The sequence below is a fragment of the Parasteatoda tepidariorum genome, chromosome 7 (genome assembly GCF_043381705.1).
Source record: "Parasteatoda tepidariorum isolate YZ-2023 chromosome 7, CAS_Ptep_4.0, whole genome shotgun sequence".
Lineage (NCBI taxonomy): Eukaryota > Metazoa > Arthropoda > Arachnida > Araneae > Theridiidae > Parasteatoda > Parasteatoda tepidariorum.
The window spans coordinates 72,904,365-72,910,223 of record NC_092210.1 but is presented as its reverse complement, the minus strand read 5'-3'; the positions used below and the strand labels follow the sequence as shown (position 1 = coordinate 72,910,223).

General features: G+C 26.5%; 1 long non-coding RNA gene across 1 annotated transcript in view; it reads right to left on the bottom strand.

The window, feature by feature from the left end:
* Window positions 1–3,747: 3,747 nt before the first annotated feature.
* The window catches only part of LOC122270511 (uncharacterized), a 16,343-nt gene continuing 14,231 nt past the window's right edge, over window positions 3,748–5,859 (bottom strand). Inside the window, exon 3 of the long non-coding RNA XR_006225837.2 lies at window positions 3,748–5,033. This is a non-coding gene — a long non-coding RNA (uncharacterized lncRNA). The remainder of the gene's footprint in view (window positions 5,034–5,859) is intronic.

Genomic DNA, 5,859 nt, shown 5'->3' with positions numbered 1-5,859 from the left:
TCTGGGGTTGTTGACTTTCACCGGTGAATGTCGACAAACACCAAATACGTCGGTGAAAGATCGAATATTTCATTACATTCTTGTACATTCGGACCCTCACCGGTGTATGTTGACAATCACAGATATGCTTTGGTGAAAGTCCGAAATATTTATTACGTTCGATTTGATATGAATTTATTCGTGGATATAATTACATTTATTCGACATTTTATCCTACACTGATGTTTAAGGTTAAGTGCCACTGCCCGGTATACGTTTGCCCGGTATACCCCACACTGATTTTTTTTTAAGGTTAAGTGCCACTGCCCGGTATACATTTGCCCGGTATACCCTTCACTGATGTTTTTTTAAGGTCAAGTGCCACTGCCCGGTATACCCTACACTGATGTTTTTTTAAGGTCAAGTGCCATTGCCCGGTGTATATTTGCCCGATACTCCAAACACTGATGTTTCTTCTAATCTATCGTCTGTAAGTATTAAAATATAGAATGAATATAAATATATCAAATATATATAATAATATTAACGAATAAATTAATATAAAATTGGAGATAACAAATATTTCGGACATTCACCAAAGCGACAATGTGATTGTTGACATTCACCGGTGAGAGTCAGAAATAAGGGTATTTGGCAAATATTTCGGACAAACACCAAGTGACTACGTGAATGTCGACATTCACCGGTGAATGTCGACATTCTCCTGATTTTGGTGTTTCACCGTAACATATATATATCACTCAAGTTTGAGTGAATAGTGAATAATTTTAAATCGAACTTGAGTGAAATTCAATCGTATTTGATTGACTATCAGTATTACTTGAGTGAATCGTTTTCAGGCTATCTTGAGAGATTTTCAATCGTTTTTGATTGATTATCTGTATGACTTGAGTGGATCGTTTTCACTCGAACTTGAGTGACTGTCAATCGTTTTTGATTGCTTACATGTATGACTTGATTGGATTATTTAAAATTGAATTTAGTTAAATTTCAGTAATTTTTCATTGATTATTAGCATCATTTAAGTGAATATATTTTAATCTACTAGAGTTATTTTCTATCATTATTTATTCTTTTTAATTGAATGTCATTTAAATCACACTTGTATTAAATTAATCCTTTTCCGACTATTCACTGAATCTTTTAATGCCTGTCATAAATAAGATGAAAAGAAAAGTATTTTTAGCATGTGTAACAGAAATAATTTTTCAGCATTTATTTCTTTTAAATTTCATCAGTGGTTTGATCTGTAATTAATAAGTTTCTATTTTTTCCAATTTTGAAACTAAACAGTGATAGTTCAGAAAAAAAGTGAAAGCTTAGTAATTCATCTGTATTTAACAATATCCTGAATATAATAGTTAAAAGTTCTATAAAAAAGTATCATATTTAATATGAAAGCACTATTCATATCCATAGTAATTTGCTTTAATAATATTTTTTCCACATATTGATTTTATGCTTTTTGTGAGAAAATTCAATCAGAGAAATGAAAAAAAAAAAAACTACACACTCTTTTACAATTTAATATAAAGCTTATTTCGTATACAGTATTTTAACGTATACAAACAGCTTTTTCTGAGACATCAATAAGACAGCTAAAACTTGTGTACACAGTATTTCCAATTTATTACAGTAAAATATTTAAAACGTGGACAATATTTTTTACATAAATTACAATCATGTTGACAATTTTGTAAATTGGGTAATATCCATATTCTAAATTTCCATGCTAAATATCCATCATTTCTATTAACTTAAAATAATATATTTATTGCGTGCGTTAATGTGTAAAACTATCTAAGTAAAATATAATTAAATGCAGTATCTTTAGGTAAAGTAAAATATAAGTAATATGTTACGAAATAAATTAGTATATAAGTAAATAAGTAAAATATAAGTAAAGTTATAGTAATAAGTACATATAAGTAAAATATAGTGTCCATACTATTTTTGCTCTCAAAAATATTTTGTTTATCACTTGGCAAGAAAATTAACAAAAATCACATATTACTCTCGAATATCTTTTTAGATAATTGTGATATTATTTAAGATATCAAAAGGAATGCGGTCAAATAAAAATTTGTTACAATGTAAGATGAAAAATGCACAATGCGTTTTCACAGGTCCTTTCAAAGTACATAAAGCACACAATAAGCTATTTAATCACAAGGAAAGAAGCAATTTCACTGTCTTTTTAGGCATTTGAGCATATATTTTTACACAGCTAGAAAATTAAAAATATTTATAAAGACATTTTTAATTCCTGAAATAAATACGAGCCTAATGTTTTGACAGACATTACATTGTATGGATCTTATAAAATAAAAACGAAAAGTGATGAGCTATTTTAACAGGTTACTCTTTAGACATACAGGTTACCCAAACAATTATAGTGAGTCGCAAAGCATTGTTTATGGAAACACGAGATCTTTAAAGTAAAATTTTTTCGAAACATTTTTTTTTAATTTATTTAAATTTTTTCGAAAATTTCATACATATTACATCATAAATTTTTTCAGCTCAAGTTTTGAATGACAATTTAAAGGAACTTATTGATAAACCCTTCAAAATAGTATTAAACTATGCAACAATTAAAAAAATACAAAAATGTGGATACATCATCAGCAGACCTTACAATGTCATTTACAAGCTCATAGTAAGAATATAAGGATTAGTTTGCGCTTAATTTTAGTAGTAATTGATAAAAGTAAAAAAAAAGAACTCAATTAAGGTATATTTCATAAAAAATTATAAATTAAAATTATAGAGATTCAACAGATTTCGATAAAGATTTTTAATTTTTAATTTTGAATATAAAGTTGATTTAAGTCTTTATATTTTCTCAACCTCATTCTTGTCAAGTATTCTAAAAACAGGAAGAGCAGTGGTAACGGTATATCGATTAAATCAAATACATCAATTAGAGCTTTAACTGAGATCATCTCAGTATTTGAAAAGATACTAAGAAAAAAAAAATATTTTATAAATACAAGGGAAAAAATATTATAAAAATAAAAATTACCCTAAGAAAACGGGATTATTAAACATATACGCTAAACATTATCCGAATTGCTTTCTTATCTCTTTTTTTTTGTTCATTTCTTTCTTGTTTATTTAGGTGTTGGTTCGTTTTAGTGACGGTGATTAATGAATTTAATTTATATAGTTCAGCAAAACTTGTTAGTATTTACATTAGCTTAACACTTGAAGTCTCATATAAAAGTATATGAACGTATTTTTTTATTTACAATTGAGCATTTCTTTCAGGCTTGTTGCATTCCAGTTGAGTATGGAAAATTCAAACAATATTTCGTCACACTGAACACATATCATAAAAGCCTCATAAATGTAAAAATCTCATTTTTTTCAGACTCTGAATGATGTTTTCTTTTTAAGAAAATCTCAATTTTAGTTTAAGTGCTTTGGAGTTAAATTTTACATCGTATCAAATCTTAATTCAATGATTACATTATTACACTTACACTTCAGTGATATTATAAAATTCTAAAACTGGCATAATTTACTATTGGCAAAATTAATAATCATCACAAAACAAAGTTTATAATTGTCAGTAATACAGTTTATAATAACAATTTTTCCATCAATTTAATACAAAATATATTAATCAAATTATAAATTTTAGTTAAGTTCAATAAATAGTTTTAAGAAAATTATCTTTTAAGTTTGAATTAAATAAATATAACATACATATATTTTCAGAACTTCATTAGGGACCGCCTAACGAATAAATATTTAGGATCAAATAAAAAAAACTTGCATTTATTTGGAAAAAAAATTGTCATTTGAATCTGACAAGCTCTATTTAGAAAAGGCGGTTTAAATCATTGAAACTTGAGAAAACTGATACTAACTGGAAGCTGATCATTAAAAATTTCAACAAGTTCAAGCAGGCAATCAAATAGATTGTGAATGCCTTCCTTAATAACTTTTTGCGAATTTTCGATTGCGTATTAATGATTTTTTCCTTGCTCAAATATTAATTAGTGAACTGCAATGTGAGCTTATATGAATTTATTTTCCATGATGACTTTTAAAGTGCAACAAAAAAAGGTGCGATTATGGAACACCCTACACAAAAATTTAATTTTCATTTTTTTTATTACTATTTTTAAATCACTTCATTGATTCATTGAAAATAATCTACGATGTCATCCCACTTAAATTCATCAATATTAAACATTGATTAAACAACATTGAACATCAATTAATTACATTCAAGAACACATAATTAGAACAATAATTACTACAATTACACATAATCAAAATAAAATTAAAACACATTATTTTTTCCTAAAAAAAAACATATAAAAATCTTTTTCCAAATAAGAAAATGAAACTAAATTGAATATTCTTATATTTATCATTCATGAATTCACGATTAAATAATTAAAATAGAATGAATACTTTTTCTCGCATTAAGATATGAAATTATTAATCCATGCTTTGAATTCTAATTTTGGCCGCGAGTCATCGATTGATTAGGATCATGATTAGAAAGAAAAAAATATTTAATCAGATTCTCAGAAATTGACAAAATTTAATTTAAAGCACTGTCCCTTTCATGAATGACCCTCAGTGAAGGTAATTAAATGATGATAACCTTTATCACAAAAAAATTGATAGCACCTACAATAATACATTTTGAGTCAATCCAGTTTTAAAGTCATTTATAATTACCTAATCATGGACAGAATAATCAAGTAAATAGTTGCAAACCATATTGTTACATTTTCAACAAGCTTCAGACAAATCGCCGATCTGATAATATTTGAAAACAAAGGAATTGATGATAATTTTTTATTGTAAAAAAAACATGGCACCTCCAATAGTGTATTATGAGTTAATATAGTTCCAAAATATAAAAGTCATATATAAATACCTAATTATGAACAGAATCATCAGGAAAATAGTTATAAATAATATTGTTACATTTTCAGCGAGCTTAAGACAGATCATTATTTTGATACCACTTGATATTGATCTCCGATCTTCATTTGTAGAATTGCTTTCTGAAATTTTAATACTTTTATTAGAACAGCGTAAAAAATTTTGATTTTTACACTGATTGATATACATGATTTTTATTGATTTATGAAGATTATTTCTTGTCTAAAGAAATTTAAACCTACTCTAAAAATACACGTAGACTCTTAAACTATTCATCAGCACCACACCATTCACAAACAATAACTTTAATTTTTAAAAGATAGGTTCGGCTTGAGGCTGAGATATTATTTTAAAATTTAAATTCTTCTCTCAAATCAACATTATTGTCACTTAATTCAACATCAATCGAGTTAACATCATTCAAAATCAATCTTAAAGGTGTTTCTTAATATGAAATGATATTTTCTTAATAATTTAAATTTTTTAACAAGGAAATCATTTCAATTCTATGGTTAGAATTTATTTAGTGTGATCAAAAAATGAAAGAGAACAACTTTACTTACCTTAGAGCATGTCGAAGCATATTCTCGTTTAAATTTGGTGCATGATTAAGTAATTTTATTATCGTATTTCTAAAACCAAGTTTCATCGTAAACGGAATTTTGATAAAATTTAATATGAAGTATTGACTAATTTGCTTCGTATTATACTTCTACTTTGGACTTCTTTTATTCTGATAATGTAATAATAATAATACATTTATTAATACTTTGTATCCGGACCTTTAATTTAGATACTCTGAAACCTCTATTTTAATTAGGCAACAGAAATTATTTAAACAGACTAGCATTACTAACTACATAGCACTCTAATAATGGAGTCACAGTTTTTCATTGTTGTCTGTACATTTTTGCTGACCGGAAAATCACTTGGTAGGCTTCAGTTTTC